We start from the raw sequence: 25,442 nt of genomic DNA, 5'->3' as shown, positions 1-25,442 counted from the left end.
CCATGTTAGATACAGATGTGACAATATACAATGTCTTTAAAAAGCTTAAAATTTTCTGTTAAATGTATTTTACTACAATTAAAAACAAATACCTGATTTGGGACTCAAATATAATTCACCTTGACTTCTATCCAGAGGAATCTGAACAAGATTGATTTCAACCTTCTGTAATTAGTGTTCTAGAATCTACTTACATCAATCTTTCAATTCTCTGACCACTCTACCTCAGACCCACAGGAGACCAAAAGTTATGAAAAAAGAGTCCAGGGTCCCATTTGTGCATCAAGTCGATCAGCTGGTTCCACAGTTAAGTCAGGTGCCCTGATACAGCTTTTCAGGTCCTTCCGGTGTGAATCACCACCTAGAAAAGTCAGGGGCCTGCCTTTGGTTTCTAACAGGAAATGGTGCCACTGAAGTGCAAATTCACACGGTAGGGAAGCTGCAGGGCTGGAGCAGCAGCACAGCAGAAAGAGCCAGCAAGTTAGACAGTGTTTCTTTTAAAAATAAAAAAGAATAAAGAGGAGAATAGAAAAGGACAATAGGAAAGAGATGCAGAATTAGTTTGACCTAAAATACAAATCAACTGTTTATCAATAAACCTTAAAAAAAAATAGCCTTACAGTTTGCCAGAGAATTTGTGAAAAAATACGAAGGCGATGAGAACTCAAAATGTAAATCTACTTCTTTCATATCTCCTTGTCTTCTTCTGTAATTTGTCTTCTTTTCTCTGTAGTTCTCACACTTCCCCTCTCTCCCTTTTTTTCATCTAGTTCTACAGCTCAAGGAAATCCCCCCACTTCGCTATGACTGTTCATTCAACATGCCTACATTTTGTCCTGGGGGTGGGGGGAGAGGGGAGGGTATGAGTGGCATATATAACTGTTTTTAAAATACTAGGTCTGTTCTATAAATGAGGTCAAAGCAAGCTAAGGAGAAAGGCAGAGTATAGTTAGCTTTAATAGTAAAACTCAATTCGGCTTTAACAGTAAAACTGAAGATAAAGATTTCCCTAAGACTATTTTTAAATACCCTTAAAACCAAAACAGTAGTTTCTAATTCCACATGTAGTGACTTGGTCTTCAGATAGTTAAGAGTTTAAAATACATGGTACATTAAGAAATCACCATTCAAATCTACAAGCTGGAAATATATTTTAAAATTTTTTGGCTTCTTTTTTCTTTTTACTTCGAAAACTAAATTTTTCCCATATTAGTTTCTACCATGAGCATACAAATTCTTCACATAAAAAGTCATCAAGTTACATTAAAGAGTCTTTTTAATTTAGTTGCAACAACGTGTGCTTTATTATAACTGTACTACCAATTCCAAATTATTTCAAGACATGACTATCCACTTTAATCCAAAACAGTATGTCAACAATTATTTCTGTCCCACGTAAAGAAAGAAGAAAAAAAAATGAGATCACTTAACACTGATTGAATTGACCAGTTTAATAACCATTATATCCATTGCTAGAAAATGGCAAGAAGGACCTTATTCCTGTGTTGCCTTTGGCACTACCAACCATCAGAACTCTTTTGAAAGGCACTTTAGTTTCAAGAGTCAAACACACATTGACAGTCTGACCCAGAGATAACATTCCTAGATTAATCCTACAACAACAAAAAAGGAAAAACTATAAGTATAAAAAGCTCATGGAAACATCACTTATAACCTAAAAACTGGAAATAATTTATTACAAGGAAATAGCTGATTTAATTATGGTTGAAAACTGTAATGGACTAGCATGCTGCTATTATAAACAACATTTAATAAAAATTAAAAAAGGCCTTATTTTGCAATATTAAGTTAAAATGACCTGCATATGCAGAAGAATTAGTAAAATATACAAAAACTTCTGTCAAGTAAATGTGGTTTCACTAGAAATATTTCTTATCTAAATTTGTATTACTTTCATAATTTCATGTTTTTCTAAGTACTTATAGCTACAATGCATACACATATTTTATATTCCTAATGTCTTTAATCATTAAAATAGATTCCAAATGGCAATATTTATTGAAAGACTATGAAGATTAGTGAGGTCATACATATCTAGAATTTCTCTTACTCTGATAAATACAAGAAACATGGCTGTTTTGTGGAAAAATGCTTCTTCAAGTATTAAAATGTTTATGTTAATAAGATTTTACAATGCATCTAGGTGCCGTAGAGTTACAATGTGTAAGAGAAGGAAGATAAGGGAATCACATCATTTTATAAGTTTAAATTAATAAAAGGAGAAAGGATTTTCAAGTTTAAAAAGGGGGATATATTATATGACCAATTAAAAAGCTCTAGAGAAATAGCAGTAAAAATATATGATATAAAAAGGTTTGCAGTTATCACTATTATAGTTAATATTTATTATTGAGTACTAACTTCCAGATGCCCTGTCAGATGTTTTACATAGTTCTCTTTTACACAATTCTCAGTACCACACTACCAAGTAGGTTATTCTGGTAACTGCATTTTATAAATGAGGAAAGTGAATCTCAAGTCAAAACTATAACTTGCACAAAAGATTACATGGAGGATATCTGATCAGTAATCAACAGTGGGATTTAACCAAATCCTGATCCTACATTGCCTACCATTCCCAAATACCAGTCTTTAAAAAGAAAGGGGGAAAACTTATATAAATCATATAAAGCCAGCAACTTTTACTTCTATTTCTTCATATAAATGTTCTAGATTTGCTCTGCAACAGTTGTTTCTTTATCTGTTGTTGAAATGCAAGAACTGTTCAACCATATGTCAAGAAAATGTCACCATGATTGGTCAACTACTTAGTTTTCAAAGTTTCTCATAAAAGGTTTTCAACTAAATTAAAATTTTATCTTTAAGATTATAAAGTTGATACAGGCATACAATCTGATCACATTTCTATTTAAGTCGGGCTTAACTACACCAGGAATAATTTGGTAGCACACACACTGGAACACATAAATCTTTACTGTTCTCTGTGTGTACAAGTCACCAGTGATTTCTAAGGTAAGTATTTAGGGACCCTATTAATGGGTTTAGGCATCCAGGGTACCCAGCATCTCTTACAGTTTGTTCCCAGGCATTTCTAGTAAGTCTCATTCTATCGATCAGGCCCCTAGAAAGGACCTTGCTTTCCAGCATAAACAACACCTAACGACCTCCTAGGCTGTTAGTTCCATTCCTAAATCAAATGTTTGGTTCCCTATGAGTTAAGTTTCATAACTTAATCTCCTAAGAATACTGCTTACCAAATCTTACCTCTGGGCTATAGTTAAGTGCATACCCAGGGCCAGGCACAAGGCAGCTGAAGTGAAGAAGTATGAAAAGGAAGGAGAGTTACTGCCACAGGCAGAGCCTGATTCACCCCACAGACGGCTCGAAATTTTTTAAAGGTCTGTATTTTCTTGTAAGTATGTGTGAATTTCCTCCACAAAACTCCACAGTAGATTTTATAGCCCATTAAAATATGTTTTAAGTGACTATTTGTTTTGAATTATCTCAGAACACTCATGGCCAAACATAAAAGTCAAAATGTCCTTGAGATTTGAACATCCAGGGTAAAATAAAAGTCATGGATAGGAAAGGGGTGGGGGCGTATTTTGTTTTCGTCAGTATGGTAGAGGGCTCACTAGAAGAAAACAAATGAGAAGATTACCAGGAAGAGAGTCCATTGAGGACAGAGGGACTACCTCTTTGAGATAAAGCAAAGGAACAGCCAGTAAAGAAGCTGTGAAGGAAGGGCAGGGCAGGAGCAGACACTGCCTGATGTTACATGCTATTGCCTCTCTTTCTCTATCCATGATTCAGACTGTGTGTCTATTCCTGCCAATGTACAGTCCCGCTCAATACCAATTTCTTTCATTAGAAAAGAGGGTATTCCACCCCACCTTAAGATGGGTCTTAATTATATTTCCAAATACCTAGATGAAGATGTCTGAACACCTCTACTGTTTCAGAACAAGACCTTCCTGCCCCTTCCTCCCACACTGTCTCCCATTTTGGCCCCCATCCAAGAGAAAATAATTATATGGCACAGATAATATTTAAGCCAATTAGTATCAGTTCTTAGAAGCCTATAGCAAGCAATAAAGGATGCATTTATATGTTAATGCAAGCCACAAAAGTAGCATTCTGCCATGTTCCTATTTCATTTCAGGGTGACATTTAAGATAGCATCATGCTAAATGCTTCACAAGATTTGTCTCATTTTAATCACAAATTTTGACTCTTGATGTACCACCTTGCCATGAGGAAATTGTAACTTAGAAGATAAAGATCTTGACTAATATCAGAGATAGAAGCAAGTGGTTAAACCAGGACCCAAGCTGTAATCTCTCTAATCCTAAACTGAATTTTGAATGGCTGCACTATACTGAAGATTATTAAAGTCTACTTCCTACTCTTTACAATATCTACGAAGCACTATATAATTTTTGAATACCAGTATTCACGAGGCATTATGTTGTATCTAGAACTACAAAGAGTATATATAAAGTCCAAGACTCAGTGGATTCAGAGACTCAGCCATTTGCCATTTCTTCTAGATGGAAACCTTCCTTGGACCACCAAAGCCTATCTTTTTGCTCTTTGGAAATTCTCCAAAACGTCTTCCTTGACCAAGTCTCCTCTAACAATACTATTGACTTCATATGTGATTTAAAATTCATTCCTACAATTTCTTGTGTTTGTATGGCTTCGTAGATTAGATTTACACTTAACAAACAAACTGTATCTTCTGATTTGTTCTGAATTACCAGTTCTACCAACAATATGCTATATGTTGAGTTAAGTAGATAAAATCAGTTTGACAAGGGGGCAATCTCAGGTACATAGATAAATCTTAATTCTAGGTTTATGAGAAATTATCATTATGTCTCTTTTATTTTATTTAGAGGGGGTGTATGTTGCTGGTAATAACTTAGCTCTTAGGTAGAGTACTACTTCAAATTTTAAAAAGATGTGATTTAAATCACTACTATTAAAGAGATGTAGTCTTTTACCAAACCAGAATTTTTTTAATGTATCCTTAACATACCGCCTGCTGAGTCAGATATAACCTTCTTCCATATATAAGGAGTGCATCATAAAACAACTCAAATGACAAAACTAGTTTAATATCATGACAGATATTCAATGTTACATAGAAGATTAAAACACAGTTACCTCAAAGATTAAATGATTTAGTGTTATGAGTGATTCTTTTCCAACAAGTACAAATCTGAAAAAAAAAACATGCTTCTCAATTTTCATTCAGTTATAAATATGTATTTCAAAGATGAAATAGGCTACTCTAAATGTTGGGCTAAGCAACTAATTAGGTCTCCATCTTCCTCTCTCTATTCATTATTTTAGGTAAATAATTAGGAATAATCTCCTTTGGGAATTATTACAGGAGAAATTCCTTCACTGGGGTGGGAAGATAAGATTACAGGATGGTCAAAGCCCCACCCAAGGCTGAGTTTCTTAATTAAGAACTCTGTTCAGAAACGTGCAGAGGCCTGCTCACACTAATTAAGTTCATCATTTTTCATGTAAAAATCCATAGAATGCTGTTAGCGCACTGTAAAAATACAGTTTAAAAAGTGAAAATAAAACCCACAATATGTAGTAGGAGCTTCCAAATCTGTTAGGCACAGAGTTGATCATAGGAGCCTCCTTAACATTTCTAATAGAAACTGAAGAACTTGTAGTAAACCAGTATAAGCCTTGTAGAAGGCCTTCAAATACTTTCTTATATGTATCTATATAAATGTATCTAGATACATTTACACATCTACATAAACACTTCACAGTGGAAGCTCACCATTATCTGGCCTCACCTTACTTTAATTGCTATGTCTTCAGGAAAACCAGCCAACACCTTTCTGAACTGTACATTTCCAAGCTGCTCATTCTTGCATCTGCCACTTGCTCAGGCTATTTTGCCTGCAGAATGTGTTCTGCTTCCAGTCACTGCCTATCCAGTGTTCAGTGTCAACTCAATACTCACTTTCTCCATGTATCTTCTTTATGAAACATGAATATTACTCAGCATTACCCACCTTATATATGAACCCACTCCCATGACCCAGGTCTATCTCTGTATTTGTATCTAAACTTTGTAACTTACCACCTGATCATGTAACTATCTTAAATACAGATTACCGCTTCCTGAAGTTTTGTATCCACAACTACCTTATCAATTCTGCATCTTATACTTCTTCTGCTGGCAATGCTTGGTATTCAGTCAATACTTGATGGCGGGTCAATAAAAACAAAATTACCTTTATACTAATATTTTAATTTTCTAAAAAGTAATACGTTAAACAGAAATATGTGGTTAATGTTCAATTGCTTTAATCCTTTAAAACTCCATTTCTTTGTATCTACCCTAACAGCTGCCACCTTCACAAACATCATTTACTAATTTCCTAATAATGTTGCATGGGTGTTATTAAAAATGCCAATTACATATGCTAACTATTCATTTTTCTCCATCTTTTCCTCTTAAAGTAAAACTTGACATGCACTGTATATAAAGTAAAACTAGTGCTGGGCCGGGCACGGTGGCTCAAGCCTGAAATCCCAGCACTTTGGGAGGCCGAGGCAGGTGGATCACGAGGTCAAGAGATCGAGACCATCCCGTTCAACATGGTGAAACCCTGTCTCTACTAAAAATACAAAAAATTAGCCGGGCATGGTGGCGCATGCCTGTAATCCCAGCTACTCGGGAGGCTGAGGCAGGAGAATTGCCTGAACCCAGGAGGCGGAGGTTGTGGTGAGCTGAGATGGCACCATTGCACTCCAGCCTGGGTAACAAGAGCGAAACTCCATCTCAAAAAACAAACAAATAAACAAACAAACAAAAAAACTAGTGCTGCCTGCCCTTCTCATATAATAAAAGCATTAAGAAATAAAAACACCTTTGCTTGTATTTCCTCACAGGAAAAGCACAGGCTAAAACTCTCAGACTATGCAAAAAGTATAAATAAGAAAGTTAAGATCCCTTGAAGTACTTCAGCCAACAGTATACATTGTTACTGTATCTGGTGTATGCCCTTTTATTATATATGCACAAAGACAAATGAACAAATTCTGAAGCTGTTCCTTAAATCCTGTTCCACACTTCTAACTGAATGAAGTGACCTGGGGTTATTTAGCTCCCTGTTATTTCTGTTAACTAATCTATAAAATAGGACTAATAATATTTACTCACAGGAATGTTTTAACAAAATGAGACAATCAACATAAAGCATTTAGCAAAGTATCTAACACACAAGTGTTTAACATGTTACTATATATCCTTGACATAAATGATATTTTGTAATCTACTTCCTTACTTAACAATATTTCATGGACAAGCTTCCTTAGCAAAGAATTCAAAAGGACTTTGTTTTTAATGGCCACTTAGTGGTCCTTCTATCAATATGCTACATTTATGTAACTATCTATTACACATTTTGATTGCTTCACAACTTTTAATTATAATAATCTGATGAGCATAATTGTAGCTGAATCTTTACACATACTCATAATTACATTTTTGGAATATATTCCTAGAAGTAAAATTTCTGGGTCATAGGGTAATCACATTATAAATGTTTATGCATACAGAAAGTATAAATTCACACATGCTTCATCAGTGCATATACATGTGTAGTTATTACAGTTTCTTCAATATGGTCATCTTTTTAATGGCAAACAAACAAAAGCCCTGAAAGCCAAATAATAAAAAACACCCAAAAAACAAACAAACAAACAAACAAAACAAAAAAACAGGCACTGTTAATTTGACTACCAGTGACATGAAACATCAGTTCATCTGTTTACTGGTCATTTATGCATTCTCTTGTGAAATCCCAGTTCAAATCTGTTCCAGTCTTTATATTGGGCAGCTGCTGACTTACATTAAGAGGTTTCTTCATTAAAAATGTTTTCCCTGTCATATATATTGTAAATGACTTTTACCAGTTTATAGTTTTCTATTTAAACTGATAAAACTTTTATTGTAGAAGTGTTTGAAGTAGTCAAATTCCAACTTATGATTTCTGGATTTGGAGTCCCTCTTTAGAAAGTTCTTTTCTATTACCGATTTACAAAAATATTCACTTAAATCTTATTTTAGTACCTTTTGTCTATTACTCTGACTCAGGTTTTATGAAGCAACGTATTAGAGAGACACATCTGAAATCTTAGAGCATTATTTCTGAAAATATCTCAGGTTGGACAAAGCGTAATGCCTAGGCAAACTGCTGTATTAAGATGCTACAGAAGAGGATTTGCTTAAGCTTCCAAGGTAGAATATTATATAAAGGCCCATCATATACACTGGCTTAATAACTGTCACCATTTTTAGCAATTAATTTTTATACCCCTGTTCTGCTTTCCAGGCCTTTTTATCCCATAGCTTACCTCATATCTGTAGTCAAATACTACTTCCTCAAGGGAACACAGCCTCACCGGTTTCCTGTTATAAGCTAGCCTAGAATTTTTCCCTTTATTCAACAGCAGCTCTCAGGTGGAAGTGATATATATATATAGTCATCCCTCAGTATCTGCGGGTATTCGTTCTAGGACTTCCACCACAAACCAAAATCCAAAGATGCTTGAGTACATTATGTAAAACAGTAGTAGTATGTAGCATTTGAATATAACCTATGCATATCCTCCCATATACTTTAAATCATATCTAGATTACATATAATACCTGATACAATGCAAATGCTATACACATAGTTGTTGTGCTGCATTTTAAAATTTATGTTGTCTGTCTTTTAATATTTTCAATTTTGGTTGGTGGAATTTGTGTATGAGAAGCCCTTGGAAACAGAGGGTTGACTGTATTTATATTAACATGGTTATCTGCACCACTGCAGGGATGATGATTATTTCTGATCCCCATTGCAGGAGCTGGCATCTAAATATGTGCCCGATAAATTGTCTCAAAGAAAATAGAATACGAAATGACAGCAGATTTTAGGAGGAAAAATGTATTCCCCCTTTGACCCATTAGAAATGAATTTTTAGAATGATTATGATTTTCTTCAGCTTTTCTAAAAATTTGTGAGGGAATGATTACTTCTAAAAAACTGTAGTGCCAGCTTTTTGTTTGGCTTCATTCAGACATCAAATTTAAAAACAAACAAATGAGAACAAAACAAAAAGCTGTACCATAAATTTGTCTTCCTCCTTTCTTTTGAGACCTGAGTCTCGCTCTGTTACCCAGGCTGGAGTGCAGTGGCACAATCTCAGCTCACTGCGACTTCCGCCTCCTGGATTCAAATGATTCTCCTGCCTCAGCCTCCCAAGTAGCTGGGACTAGAGGCGCATGCCAACACTCTCGGCTAGTTTTTCTGTTTTCAGTAGAGACGGGGTTTCACCATGTTGGCCAGGATAGTCTGGATCTCTTGATCTTGTGATCCGCCTGCCTTGGCCTTCTACAGTGCTGGGATTATAGACATGCGCCACTGCTCCCGGCCTCATGTTCTTAAAAATGGGTAAATATCAGCATCTTTTCACGTGCTCTTCAGTTTTAAATTCTAAACAAATTTTAAAAATTTTGATTTCTAAGACTGGTAATCTAAGAGAAATCATTCAAATCTGTATAGGGTTTTGCAATTTAGAAAGGTTTCTTACTTTTTCATAAACATTTTATTTGCTATTTATAACCTTAATGTAACATGGGAGTTTATAATCAAGGAAGAACCTCACCTTAAATTAACAGGTTTAGTGGTAAAAGAACTTGAACCAAAGATGTCTGACTGGTCCAGTACACTGATTAACCAGCAAGCCATAGCCACGCCCCCAGCTCCTGCCTCAGAATGCTCCCATCTGCCAGGCCCAGCATTCATCAGCTCCTTGTGAACCATCTGACACCATCCACTCTCTAAGTCTTCATAGATTTCCCTCAAACCACTTCCATAATTTTAACAACGTATCCTCTCCATACTTAAATATTCCGTGACCTGTTTTGTATTTCTGGTAACTCTCCTTTTCTCTCACTTGTAGATAAATCTTCTGAAGATACTCTTAGTTCTTTAAAGAAGGACTTTTCTAACTTCCCACGGTACCTAACACAAGAGTTAAAAATTCATTGTTAATAAACTAGAACAGGGAGGCTATGTACCAAAAAATGAAAAACAAGCTATTTTTAAAGGCCTTGCCTGACACTCAGACTCATGGTCCCCACACCCACCCACAGGCTTCCAGATCCCCATACAGTGCACACACAAACGCATGAACACCACCAGCAGGAACACAGTGTTCCCAGGAAGGTTTTCCAACCTGAGGATGTGGCAAGATTTCTGTATCCTGATGACAAGGGAGTGTGGCCTGGAGGCTTTTCTTTGCAAAACAGGTTTTTCTTGCTGGCTTCTGCCCTCATAGACATTCACATTGCAAGTCCCTGTAGCGGGACAGGAGGCAGGGTTGGAAGAGAAAGAAGCAGCAGAGTCAGCAGAAGACAGTGATGAAATTCCCAAGGAACTTCCTTGGGACCCGATCTTCCAGCACAATGAAATGTGAAAGAATAAGACAGGAAAGAGGATGTAGAAAAAGTGCCTTCTATCTCATGCCAGCAAGACAGCTCTCATTTTGACAAATGTATAAACCAAGTGTAAACTTGACCATGTTGTCTGTTTTTATCTTGGTGACATGAGCGTGAAAGATTTTCCTTCTCGAAAATGTGAACTATTTCCTGAAGGAAAAACATCCATAAACCCCTGCCTTTTTCCTTCTATATCAGAAGTTTCCTCCTTGCTTTCATAAACATGGATCACTGTATCTGCAACCAAGCCTGCTGTATATTGGAAGGGACGGATTCCCTTACAATACACACTCACACATTTAGACCCCCCACGTCTACCACATGCATCCATCTTTACAGCCTCAATTATGCACAAGACATGCACAGTTGCCAGTTAAATGCTGCTGAACACTCCAACTCATTGCATATGAGCCTGTGATTTTTTTTTCTCACAGAAACATTTTCTAAGATGCACTTGCCAATATTTAACTCATTAATACTGTGGATCCCAATTTTTAGCATTCTATTTAAGATTTGCAACTTGATGCATTTTCTGGATAATGAACACAACATGTGGTCTCTAAGTTCTGATTAATAGGAGTGGACTCCCATTATTATAATGTTGACAATTCATTACTCTAGGAAAGCCAAATTTAAGATAATTTTTTAAAAAGAATGTGTAGACTGATCATGGATGAAGGATGATCTGTGGACTGGGGAACAGATACAGATACAATCATTGCTGCTGTCTCTTAATGAACAGAAACACCTTACAGCTCTTCATGCCATAGTTAGTGCAGAAGCTAATGTAAGCACAAGGTCAGGATGATTAAAATCCTGTTATATGCGGTTGGGGTTAGCTACAAAACAGTAGCACAAGGAAGACTTGTGGGCATACACAAGATCTGTATCTCGATTTTGGTGACAGCCATGCAGATCAATACAGGTGATAAAACTGCATAGAACTGAGGCAAAGTACTCACGAATGAGTGCATGTAAAGTCAGTGATCCCGAAGAAGGTTTATGGATTATACCAATGTTAATTTCTTGGTTTGGCACTGTACTGTGTCATGTAAGATGCTACCAGTGGGAAAAACTGGTAGGGAGGAAATAAGAAATTTCCTATATCTGAGAGATGGGAGGGGGAAATTCCTATAAACTTGTAACTATTCAAAATGCTTTTTTTTTTTTCAAAAAGCCTGTCAGTTGCAAACACCATTTACTAGACATACATACATAGAGTCAGCCATGTATTCATTCAGCCAACATTTATTAACCACACACTGCTGCATGACATTGCTCTACATGCTGATGATACAGACGCAACAGGATGTGATATTTGATCTTGAGGAACTCAAGTTCATCATAGTCTTCGTTCATCATGTAGTCATCCACAACAAAGACTAGCGCAGGAAGGAAGGGAAGGTACAATCATCCTCCACATGGAGAAGACGGACATGACCACCTGAAGTTGATCCATGTATATTATAGTCCAGGCCCACATTAAAGTAAATGCATTTGTCAATCACCATTCCATTCACAAATGATTATAAATGACTAGTATAAAATGGTCACATTAACCTTAGGTTTCCATCATTACAATATCTACCCTGTGGGGAAATTTCTGCTTCAGGGCAAAGAAATGTTCAGCTAAAACAAGTTGACTGCTTTTGTAAGAAAGGGGGTTGTGTTTGACTTCAAAAGCTCAGTATTTCTTTTAAATTGCTTTTTGAGATACATCTTTGGAAATGTTATTAAAATTGTTCAAGCTAAATTTACAGCTTAGTTTAAAACATGTAAAACCAAGGGACGATAACATCCGAGAAAAAAAAAATGCTTTATGCTGTTAGAACTTAAATATCTATAACTAGCAAAAAACAAACAAACAAACAAACAAACAAAAAAACAAACCTGGAATGGCCATTACTACTTCTTTTAATACAGCTATGGATTCACTTTGCACAATATGTGCTTTCCTGAAAAGGTTTTGTAAAAGCACACAATTTCATTCTAAATTAATATGATCTTTTATTTAAGTATTTTTTTCCTTTGCTTCTGATTTTCAATTAACAGTATCCTGATATTTTAATTTATTGGTCTCTCTGCCAAGCTGGTCTAATCAGATCGTTGGGTTCCCTATCCTAACACTGTATATGAAAAATGCTACATTAAAACAACATAATTCTCAGCTGGGCACAGTGGCTCTTACCTGTCATCCAAGTACTTTGAGAGGCTAAAGCAGGAGGAGTGCTTGAGTTCAGTTTGAGACCAGCCTGGGCAACACAGCAAGACCTGACCTCCACCAAAAGAAAAATTACCCAGGCATGGTGGCATGCGCCTGTAGTCCCAGCTACTTGGGAGGTTAAGGTGGCATGACTACTTCAGCCAGGGAGACTGAGAATCCAGAGCTGTGATCACACCACCCTACTCTAGCCTAGGCAACACAGAGAGACCCCATCTCAAAAGAAATAAAAATAAAAATATAAAAACTTTAAAAATGAAATAGAAAAACATAATTCTGTAAAAAATTATAAAATAATTTTTACTTAATGATATATTATGCTTTTGTCTGAAAGATTTTTTACAAAATGGATAGTACTTCTGGAAATAGGGGGAAATAAAAAACGAACTATCAATGTTAAAGATTTCAAAAACGTAATACAATTAGGATAAAGATGGAAATTCTTCATACATCTTTGGCCTCAGCTTGGATGAGTGCTGGGTTCAAGATGACAGAGGCAAAGATGGTAATGCTGACTCCACTAGACTGCTGTCTGACATGTAACACCATCCGGTCATGCCTCAATTTTCACACATGATCTATTGCTCAAAATTCAGTATAAAATAGTGACTTATGGCTGTCAATGTAAAAGTATAGCTTGCTCGGACTGCAACTCACGGATGTCAAAGACCAAGGGTGATGTCAGTAGACAATCTAGATAAAAGCACTCAACTGTGGGTTTCATGTATTAAAATATATAAATGATGATTCACATATATAGGACCCTCTATTCAAATTTTCTCTAATAAATGGCCATCACATTATCTTTCAAAACTTATCTGTTAGTTCAAAATCTGTATATCACAGGGTTATTAATAAACAGGACAGATGTGATAGCCACAACTATGGGAGGAATGTATCATCACTTCATTTACAGTTTTTTAGTCTAATGTGTATCAGGCATAATGCCAAGTGCTAGAGATTCAACAGTCACAGACAGGGTTCAGGCTATCATGGAGTACATCTATAAGGAAGAGAAAAAAGTGTGTTCATGCTGCTGGTCTATGGAATACAGCACTGCACTACGCAGACCATGTACCGCTCCTGAAGACTGATACCCTTAGTGGATGCGCTGACCATCTGCAGCCCTGGTCTGGGGCATTGGGATTCCAGAAAACCTGGGGAGCCTCCACGTTTTCAAGAACAGTTTCAGGAATAAAAAAGACTTCCAGTATGAAAAACTCAGTGCCAACATCAGTATGTCTACAAATTCTCCCTTTTCCCATTTTCAAACAACTTGAGACTGACTAAAAGGTTCTTGGAATAACTCACTTAGACACAATGAATGCATTATACAGCAAAGCTGTTAACAGGCATTTTCTCCATGATTTCTTTAGGGAGCCATCATCTCTCTTAAATACACACCCTATATATAAAACATAGTCATACAAAACAGTATTCCTGAAGCTGAGGAAGTAAAAAATGTTCATAACAATTCCCACAATAATCCTTGCCTCTGCAAAACAGGCCAGAATGAAAACCACCTCTCCTGATTTCCATCTGCCCTCTCCAAAATTCCCTCAACTTAAAAGCCTGACATCATCCTTGACCCCTCCTTCACCCAGACCTTTCCATTCTATTAGTTGCCAAGTCCTACAAGTTATCTCTGAGAAAACCTCTCGAACTAATCCCTTCTTTTCCATTTGCACTGCCACAACAATTGTCTAGGATGGCATTAAATAAAACCCACAATACAACCCCAAATAACATCTCCAAAATTCTTTCTCTGCAGAAACATATCTTAGCTGACAACCACAGCAGACTACTTAACACACACCTTTCTTCCTTAGCACTCTGCTCACATCACTCCTTCCACCTCAAATACCTCACAGAAATCCCACCTCCTTCACAACCTAGCTTTAAAGCAAATTCTTCAGGAAAAGCATGCCCATATTATCTACCATCTCTGAATCCCCACAATACTTTGCACCACTCATGTGCCTTACAGTATAGTTCCTCATGTAGGTATTTATTGTGGAACTATTTATATAACGAAAAGACTGGCCTTGTCCCATACAGTTCAAGGATGAGTTTTGTCCTTTTTGTGATTACTGTTCTTCAGATAGGAACACTGCTCACAGGAGGTGATTAATAAATATTTATCAAATAAAACTGGCTTCCAACATTCATGTTAAGATAGTGACTTATTCTCAAATTCAAGCATTGTGTAAGTAGAGCTAAAATTTTAACGATTGGGAGGATGGGGCTTTTTAAGAGTTCAATTTGTTTCAGCAACTCTTCCTTTTTAAAACTCATTATCAAAATCACCAGCATCCACAGCTCAACTTAATGAAAGAGAAATGAAAAATCAAAGATACAGCTATGCAATTCCCCAGATTGCTGATTTACACACACACACACACACACACACACACACACACACACACACACGTCCCTTCAAAACAGAAAAGAAAAAACTCAGGGCAGAATAGCAAAGTTTTCAGAGCAATTTCCTGAATCAAAATGCTGTGGTCTAATATTTCCTCTATATTACTGTGTGAAGGTATACAAGCTATATAAATACACTGATCCTTAATTTCATCTACAAAATGAGGATCATAATTCATATAAACGTCTAAAACATGTAAGTGCTAAATAAGTGCTATACAAGTGTTTGCTATTAACATTTTCTGTAATGTATAGTTTACTCATAACTTCAGTATGAAGAATGAAGGGCTAGGCCCGGTGGCTCAGGCCTGTAATCCCATTACTCTGGGAGGCTGAGGTGGGCAGATCATGAGGTCAAGAGATCGAGACCATCCTGGCCAACATGGTGAAACCTCGTCTCTACTGAAAGTACAAAAATTAGCTGGGCATAGTGGTGCGCGCCCATAGTTCCAGCTACTCAGAAGGCTGAGGCAGGAGAATCGCTTGAACCTTGGAGGCAGAGGTTGCAGTGAGCTGAGATCATACCACTGGCACTCCAGCCTGGCAACAAAGTGAGACTCCATCTCAAAAAAAAAAAAAAAAAAAAGGTTATTAGCTGTAATCCTCAGCACTTTGGGAGGCTGAGGAGGTGGGTGGATCACTTTAGATCAGGAGTTCGAGACCAACCTGCCCAACATGGTAAAACCCCATCTCTACTAAAAATACAAAAATTAGTTAGGTGTAGTGGCAGGCACCTGTACTCAGGAGGCTAAGGCAGGAGAATCACTTGGATCAGAAAGAGGAGGTTTCAGTGAGCTGAGATAAAGCCGCTGCACTCCAACCTGGGTGACAAAGTGAGTCTTCATCTCAAAAAAAAAAAAAGGGGGGTTATCTACTGGCTAATTCTGAATAGATAAGGTCACAAATGCATTCAGGATTAAGTACCCAATCTTGAAAATGTATCTGACCCAGCAGCATTTCACCCTACTAGGTAATATTCCATGTTTTTTTTTTTTTTTTACTGTAAAAAAGACATTAAAAGGTCAGAGTGTCCCAAAGATTGCTAAAAAGAAGCACAACCAGAAGAGTATCTGCTTTGATTCAGCTGTGCTGAAAATCACAGGAGTTAGGTAGAGTCTGAGTTTGAATTGACTCAAAGACTTAATGGACTGCTGAGTCTTCACATCAATTAAGACAGACCCGATAACTATGTCCAAAAGGGTAATAAAATAATTCAGTAGGTCTTCATAAATATGTAACATTAAATATTTGCAATATGTCATTCAATCAAACAGATAAGATCTATGCTTCAGAGAACAGGAACTCATAAAGCTTTTAAATGAATATGAGAAAAGTATTAACCGAGGCACAAATTAAAACTGAGACAGTACAGTGAATCTCTGTGGCAGGAAGCCTTTCTAGTACTTCCATATCCCAGAAGACACAGCAAACTAAGAAGAAACCTAGTAAAATAGGAATGAAGATTCAAGAAAGTAGCAAAGGTTGGAGTCTTTAACAAAATTATTCCAATACTAATACAAAAAAAGAAAGGGCACAAAGATTCCAAACATGATAGGTAAGATTGGACAGACTGAACAACCTCTCCATGAGGTTAACAGAGATGTTTTTTCATGAGACACTATGTTTTCATCTATTCTATAAATTTGAAAGACTGAATGCAATAATGGTCTAGCACTGCTGAAGCTTCCGTAAGTATCCCACTCATGGCCAGTGGAAAATAAAGACCGTAATCATTTGACAGATTAAATGTCTCAAATCTCAAAAATAATTTCATTTAAATGCTTCAAAGGAATATGTTTATTGATGACTAAATAAGGGTGTAGGGATAGAGAACAAAGATAACTCACAATAGCTTGATCTAAGGCCATTCTGCAATAATACAGGAGTAATGAAACTGAGGCAAGAATAAAACTCATTCCAACAAACATGTAACAGGTCCCAGTGGGAAAATGGAATTTAAGGTGTGTGTGTGTATGTGTTTGTGTGTGTACACACTCTGCTTTTGTAATGGTTTCACTGATTTTTGATATTTCACTAAAATGTAGTGAATCAGGATTACACAAATATCTTGGTCCTTGTCTATGACAACCCACAAAAGCTACCAAGCTTCCATTTCTTAAAAGCACAGATTGATTAATTAATACAAAGGGAGAACAGCAGTATGTCACAGTGAGAGTTTGAGTGTTTCCCCTTAGAAGGAGTTCCTGGAGGAAAGCATACATTTCTCTATTCAATGTAATATTTACGTATTCAATAGAGACTAAAATTGTAAAAATTGGGCAATGGATCTAGTTTTGGCAAATTAGGCAGGTCCTCACAGCAATTGCTGCGTGGGTTGAAAGAAGAGTGGAAGAGCATTCAATTCATTGAACACTCCTGCAGTGTTCTATCTTTACTGACAATCTTGTAGGGAATTCTGCATCTATTCTTATTGCTACCAACAATATACAATATTCTTTAACACAGCATGTTTCGTTTGTATGCCTGCTGGCAAAGCTGCAAAAAAGGAAAAGAATGATGTGATCAATAAATAATTTCTCCAGTCAGAATATTAATAAAAACTTTCTTACACCTTGCCCTTAGATGAATGACTCAATGCCCAGGAAAATAAGCTACCTTGTAAAAGTATCAGTAAGCAAAACTCTGCACATTGAAGCGGAATGAAAAGGAAACTACCCAGAAACAAGTTTTCCTGCTCCATGCTGTGACTACAAGCACCTCACCCTTCTTCTTTACTAGCACTGTCATTTGAGATGTCCCATTCCTTATCTGCAAAATGGGATAATAAAAATGCCTGCCTTGCAACACCCCAGTGGCAACAAACATACCCAGTGCTCAGATCTTGGTTTTTAATACCATTTGTCAGTAAGAGTAACAAGGGCTCTGTGATGAAATAACTGATTCCAGGACTGGGGAAGTAGATATATCAGATGGGTATAGAGTATGGGTATGGGTAAGGCACATCTTGAAAGTGCCAGAAAGTAGAGAAGTGCAATTAAAAAAATATTTAACATACAATAAAGGAGATATGTCAGAGAAATACAATACCCAACTCAAAGATTTACCAATGACCAAAGCTAAAACAATTTGGGCAACAAAATAAAGTTGTACTGGATTATAATCCACAACATAAAATAAATATCCATGAATCCACACTGATATAAACATGATGTGATAGGTAGGTAGATTAGATAAGGGAGAGGAGACAAATCCCATAAGCAGAAGAATTCCAGATAATCTGTGCGTATACTTCACACTCAAAGAGGTGGAGTATAATTCCTTACCTCTGAAGTGCGGGGTATACACAGTGGCTTCCTTCCAAAGGGAATGGTAATAAAGACCATAATCTTTTATTACAGAAGAGAACAACTTTACAGTGGAGAAACCTGACAACCCCTATTTCAGCCAGGTAATCCAGGTCAGTACTGAGGTAAGTCATTTTGACAGTATGTATCCTTGATGTGATGTAATGAGAATGGCACTCTACCTATGTCGTCCTCCTCCCAAAACTCATCGCCCTAGACTCACCATGAGAGGGTATCAGACAAATGTCAACTGAGGGACACTCTACAAAATACTGACCAGCAAACTTCCAACTGCCAAGATCATCAGACAAAATGAAAGTTTGAAAAACTGTTGGAGCCAAGAGGAGTCAGATGTGATCTCAAAACCTAATGTGGTATGCTAGACAGGATCCCGGAAAACAAAAAGGAAAGGAGACGAAAACTGAGGAGATCTGGAAAAGGTACAGGAGGTTCTCAGATAACATCACTTGGCTCAACACCATTTGACTACAGTGTTGATAAGAAGGAAAAAAAATAGATCCCCAGCCCAAGCCACTGTCTGGAGTCTGTACGTTCTCCCATGTCTGCATGGGTTTTCTCCAAGTAGTCCAGTGAGCTTCCACACTCCAAAGCTGTGCCCATTAGAGAAGCTGACATGTCTGCACGGTCCCTGGTGGAGAGTGTGTGTGAGTGTCTGTGTGTGTGTGGCACCTGCAATGGGAGGGTACCTTGTCCAGAGCTGTTCCCGCCCTGTGCTCCAAGCTGCCAAGATGGGCTCTGGCCACCACCCTGAACTGGAATAACTGCATAATTATTTATTTTTATTAATCTTGCTTAAATGTATGTATAACTGTATTTATTTCAGTGGTTAATATTAGAAATGTTTTGTTCTTTATTTAGAAGCTAGGTGATATTTCTGTGGCCAGAAATTTCTGGAACCAGGACCTTAACTCTCATTCATATCAATTAGTCTACAGTAAATCTGGTATTTTTAGACATTGTTTAACTTAAAGTCAAGGTTTCTAAGAACTATCTATTACTTAAGTGAGGACTTACCATATGAACTTTTGTTTAATGTATCAATATTGGTTCACGAATTGAAACAAACATGCCATACCAACCTAAGATGATAGCAACACGAGAAACTGGTCGTTTAGGTTTACAGAAACTTTCTTTGCCATCTTCTCAATTTTCCTGAAAATCTACAACTCCAAAAAATAAAGTTTATTTTAAAAAATTCCTGCCTTGCCTTCCATATAAAGTTAAAATTTTCAAAAGCTTATGGAAACACATAGTTTGTTAAAAGGCAATATTACTTAAATTTAAAATAAATTAAAGAATAAATATTATAGGCTTCTATTAAAAAAAAAAAAAGAAACACATTTCATTTCACTTCAGAGTGCTTTTTCCAAAGAGCTTTTCCATCCAGGAAAAAAGAAGAAAATAAAAGAAAGAGAAACTAAACAACTATGTCAGTGGGTGGGGCCCTTGTAGAGTATACCAGAAAAAAAAAAGAGTTATCTGTAAGAGATTACAATTAGAAATGAATCATATGAGACTATTAGTTTCTTAACTATAGTGTGACAGTTTGCATAAAATACACTGCCACTATTCTAAGAAATGTTTCATTGTAACTAACATAAAGGATCATTACTTAGGAAACGTTACGACTTTTTAAATCACAGATATTTTCATTTGATATTATTACTGTGTCCTATAAAGGCAAAGAATATTTTATATTTTCCTTACTATACCATATAAGACTTATAATACCATATTATATGTCTTAAATTTTATCTCTTCACTACCATTGATTCTTCTATAAACTATTGACTTTAATGTTCATTGTTTTGTTTGGAAAGAACTGAGAAACAACAAAAAAAATCAAGAAATTAACATATATAGAGGTTTTTAAACCATAGAATTATGAAATCTAATTGTATATAATGCAACTGGATGTGTATTTATCTTCCCAGAATCCTCTCCAAACCAGCCCTCTCTATGCCAGAGAAAGGCCACTTAGTCTATATGTTTGGGTAAGGATGTCCCCTCCCTTCCACATCAGCAGTGGCCATATGACCCAAGCCTAACAGCTCCTAGGATTTGCCTCTTGGTCACCTTGATCGGTTTAGGAAATAGATGACCAGGCCAAGTGTAAAATCATCAGAAAAGTGCTTGCTCTAAGAAGATATCTTTATAATGGAAATTTGAAGCAACACGCAGCTGTATTGCTGCCACATTTTGATAGCCTAAGATAAAGCAAACAGAGGGAAAAAATAAAATAAAATAAAATAACTAAGAAGTAAATAGAGAGAGTATTAAGGATACTAGTCAAATTGCCACATGCAGCAGCTGTTAAACACAGCTTCACCTTTTGGGTGTCCCATTCCATAAACGCTTTTTTGATTAAGCAAGTTTCAGTTAGTGTTTCATTTAAGATTAGGTTTGGCTGCAAGTGTCAGCAAACTTAAAAGGACAGTGGCTAAGACATTAGTGAAGTTTCTATTTCTTGCATTCCAAGTGCAAAGTCAGGCAGTCAAGGGTATGCAAGCTGTGCTTCCCCAAGTCTCACAGAACTCATGTACATTCCAGCTCATAGCTCCATCATTCCTAGCATTGGACACACCCAAACAGTTCAATATAGCACTGAGACGTCCAGCTGTCACACCCACATTCCAGGCAACAGAAGTAAAGAAGGACAATATGAAGTAAAGGGAATGTACTGGGAGACTTTACAGGTGGAGCAGCTTTACAAGCTGCTCATTATACATCCACTTACATCTCACTGGCTAGAACTTCTTGGCCACATCCAGAGGCTGGAATATGTTCTCTCTATTCTAAGCAGCCACACACACAGTAAAAATTCTATTGTCATAGAAGAAGAAAGGAAGGAATAGACGGGGCAACAGTCGGCCTCTGTCACAGCTGGGTTTCTATAATTTCCAACTAAGACAACTATCACAAATCATATGCTACATATTGCTTTTCTCTCAATGACCATATTTCCCCCCACAAAATGAGAACTCTTAGGCATTAAATCACTGTAGTATTTATGTTTAGGGAATCCTATGTAGCAATGACACATACTTAGAGAACAGAATATTAATACCTAATTTCACATTTTAGACCATTGAGAATAAAGCTTTATTATGTGGTCCAAAGTTGCTAACATAAGAATGTGAATTTAATAAGTAATTAAATTCTGAAATAGATAAGGAAATTCAGAAACACAATTTTTAAAAATCAAGAAACCCAACAGAAAAAAAAACCTGGTAAAACATAAATAACTGACAGAAAGGAAAACTTGAATGGCCAACTAGAATATAACTTCTGGGTAAAGAGAACAGATTGATTATGAACCCCAACTTTCATTCTCTCTCCAATTAAGGTAAGAGAGAATAGATTTTTCTTTAGATATAGAATGTAAGTCAGTAAGAATAAGATTTTTCAAAAGGTTAAAAAGTAAGTGAAAGAAAGCTAAATGATTTAGCAGACCCTGGAAGGCTGAATGAGGCTAATCCAATTGTGAAGAAAAATAAAAAGCAACCTGACATAGCCAACAAAACATCCCAGAATCTGGGACACTGCCAGCTCCCTATGACGAGACATGGTGGTAAAAGTTTAGCTAAAATGAAGAAGACCGATTGACGACAATCCACTTCAGAATGAGTTAGATTTCCACATATCCTCGTGAACTCAGCTAGATGACTTGTCCTTCCCAGCCCCAGAAGACTACCAGTTTATTCCTACAGTAGAGTCAAAAAAAGGGCCTCCACTGAGAGACTCCATGGATATTTTGTACAATGGAAAAATCATACCAAGAACAGAGTGAGGGAACAAATAGTGTTGAGATGTCCAGTTTCTTCTCATTCAAATTGTAAACTGCTGGCAGCCTGGGCTACACTGGTAGGCAGAAGCCAAAAAGGTTTTTCTATTGAGAACCTAATTAGCCCGAGTTTCCAGCCTAAAGACAGTTCTTGCCATCAAGGGTGTAACAAATAGCTGGGGCAGGTGACTCTGCTGAGAAGCCCACAGACTAGCTCAGAGCTTTCAGGAAGCTGCTTAGTGCCCCACACAGAGATTACAGACATTATTAATGCACTCACCAAATAAGAGGGCGTCATTAAAAAAGGATTATTCTCAGAACAACAACAAAATGTTCTTAGAAATTAAAAATATGGTAGTAAAAAAATAAAGAATAAATAAGAGGATGAAAAGACAATGAATGATGTGGTCTTTCAGAAAGTAGAACAAGACTGAAAGTAGGAGCAAAATAATAATAAAATTGGAATTCCAGCCCAGGATAATCCAATATTTGAAAACAGTCCCTCCAGTCCTCCGACAGGTCCTAATACCATGGCTTGCTATCTGAACTCAGTAAATGAATCAATTTGGATAACATGAGATTTCTGGTGGTGTTTTTTTTTCTTAATTCCCTAAAGGAACAACTTACATTTACAGAATGATAGGACTATTGAGTACCCTGCAAAACTTGACAAATACAGACCACATAAAGGAACATCACTGAGAAATTCAGAACATCTAGAATGAGACACTTTTACAAGATTTCAGAGAGAAAGAAAAAAAAAAGAGTGGGGAGAGAAAAGTAAATGACAAATGTATTGGGAATGTTAATGGCATCCCAATGGAATCTAGAGCAGAAGGATGCTTTGAAATCCCAATTATTTCCAATCTTTAGTTATAGACCATGATACATTATCAGTCTGGTATAAATGTTAAGATATTTTACACATGCTGGATTTGAAAAAATTCACCTCTCCTGCAACTTCCCTCTTCAGGAAGGAAGATATGCTTAGAAAAGAAGAGAGATAACGAGACAAAGGACACACAGGGAGGAAAGGATGGTTTGGTTAAGCCTGAGGATGAGGGCTGTGTACGAAGCAGGGCACACCTGACAGCCCCAAGAAGATAGACTTGATAGATTCCAGACACCTCTGGAATCTGAATGCATTGAGAGGGGAATCTCTCTGAATGCATTGAGAGGTAGTTCTGGGTTTGAAGCATGGGTAAGAACATCAGAAACTGAAAACATAGGAAAAGTTACATGGTATTGGTCTGAACAATGAGTTCTTCAATATGACCCCCAAAGCAGAGGCAACAAAAGCAAACATCAAGAAATGAGATTCCATCAACCTAAAATGCTACACCACAAAGGAAATTGTCAATAGAGGGGGAAGGCAACCTACAGAATGAGAGATAATGCCTGTTAAACATTCATTTGATAAGGAGTTAATATCCAAAATATAAAAGGAACTCAATAGTAAGAAAATAGGCAAAAAAATCTAAACAGACATTTCTCAGAAGACATAGAAATGGCCAATAGTTACATGAAAAGGTGTTCAACACAACTAATGGTCAGGGAAGTGCAAACTAAAACCACAATGAGACATCATCTCACAGCTGTTCAAATGGCCATTATCAAAAACACGAATGGTAACAAGTGTTGGTGAAGAGTGTGGAGAAAAGGGAACCCTTTTAAACTGCTGGTGGGAATAGAAATTAGAACAGCTATTATGGAAAAGCGTGTAAGTTCTTCAAAAGTTAAAAACAGGACTACCATATGATCCACCAATCCCAATACTGAGTATGTAACCAAAGGAAATGAAATCAGATCCGTGTGTTGGCAAGATTACTGGCACTCTCATGTTTATTGCAGCGCTATTCACAATATTTGTAACCAAGCTAACTGCCCATCAATGGATGAATGGATAAAGAAAATAAACACACACACAGAAGAATTCTGCCACTAACTGTGTAAGAACTCCTGCACATTTAGGGACATATTTCACGCACACCGGAAAGTATGCTTGGGTGGTGGTATAGAGCAGGGAATGAAACAGGAAGAAGAGTAGAACTAGGGAATGAAGATAATGAAAGTAAAATGAGTGAAACAGGAGAGGTGACTTCCTGGTACTAATAAGACTGATGGGGCCTTAACTGAGGAATAGAACGGAGTCAACCATGTACATCAGAGGATCAAACACTTTATCACCACTTGCCATCACACCCTACTGCCAAAAAAGAGAAAGGGGGAGAAAGAATTGGGATCCAGTTAGAAGGGAACACAAATAGGGTTAACTAAAAAGGAAAGGGAACTTGGAATCGTAAGATAAAAGTCCCATAAAGTTAGAGTTATATAAGAGGAATAAGTTCTAACGTTCCTCTACACAGCAGGGTGACTATCGTTAACAATAATATAGTGCGTATTTCAAAACAGCTAGAAGAATGCAATTTGAATGTTCTCCACAAAGAAATTACACATGTTTGAAGTTACAGATTTGCTACCTACCCTAATTTAATCATTATACATTGTACACAACCATGAAAACAACATACTATGCCCCATAAAATATGTACAATTACTATGTGTCAATTAAACATAAAATGAAACTTAAAGAAATAAAAAGAAGATAAAGATTCCAAAGTCTGGCTCCAAAACCTTCAGGGTGCATGACTTACATTTTACCTTTCCGTGCCTCAGTTTCCACACATATAAAACAAGGAAGATAAAAATAACTTCTTAGAGTGACTGTGAGAATTAAACAATAGTCTATAAATACAAGGGTTTTAAAACCCAGAAAATGGAAAACAGCTTAAAGGGCCCATTACTTGGCATCAGAAACATTGTGCACATTGTGTAGGTCTCCCCAAAAACCTGGGCCACAGACAGGAACTGTCATGCTGTCTAGGTTCACCTGCTACCCGTTAGGTAATTCTGAGAATTACATAAACTCAATTGTTGGAAGCTTCTATTTTTCTTTTTTAAAGTTTTCTATTAGTCTCATTCTTGGGATGACTGTTTTCTACTGAGAATAAGTTTTCAGACACTCTATAGAAATGAAATAACAATGAGTCAACTTATTAAAGCTGAGAATCAAGTAACAGCCAGGGAGGCACGTTATTTGCCTTGCCCAGTGCCACACTCCATTGTCTTGGTGAGATCACATGACACCTGATTCGAAGGGAGAATTCTTAC

General features: G+C 36.8%; 1 protein-coding gene across 15 annotated transcripts in view; it reads right to left on the bottom strand.

Moving 5' to 3' along the window:
* The window catches only part of KLF12 (KLF transcription factor 12), a 466,131-nt gene that overhangs the window by 348,368 nt on the left and 92,321 nt on the right, over positions 1-25,442 (bottom strand). Inside the window, exon 1 of one of the 15 annotated variants that reach the window (XM_074387617.1) lies at positions 195-25,435. The exons of the other annotated variants lie outside the window; for them this stretch is intronic. The gene's annotated coding sequence lies outside the window, so the exon portion shown is untranslated. Of the gene's footprint in view, positions 1-194; positions 25,436-25,442 lie in introns of those variants that run through there. 15 annotated transcript variants of the gene reach the window in all.

The sequence above is a fragment of the Saimiri boliviensis genome, chromosome 16, assembly GCF_048565385.1.
Source record: "Saimiri boliviensis isolate mSaiBol1 chromosome 16, mSaiBol1.pri, whole genome shotgun sequence".
NCBI classification, from domain to species: Eukaryota; Metazoa; Chordata; class Mammalia; order Primates; family Cebidae; genus Saimiri; species Saimiri boliviensis.
The sequence above is the reverse complement of the archived record's forward strand: the minus strand, read 5'-3'. Positions and strand labels throughout refer to the sequence as shown.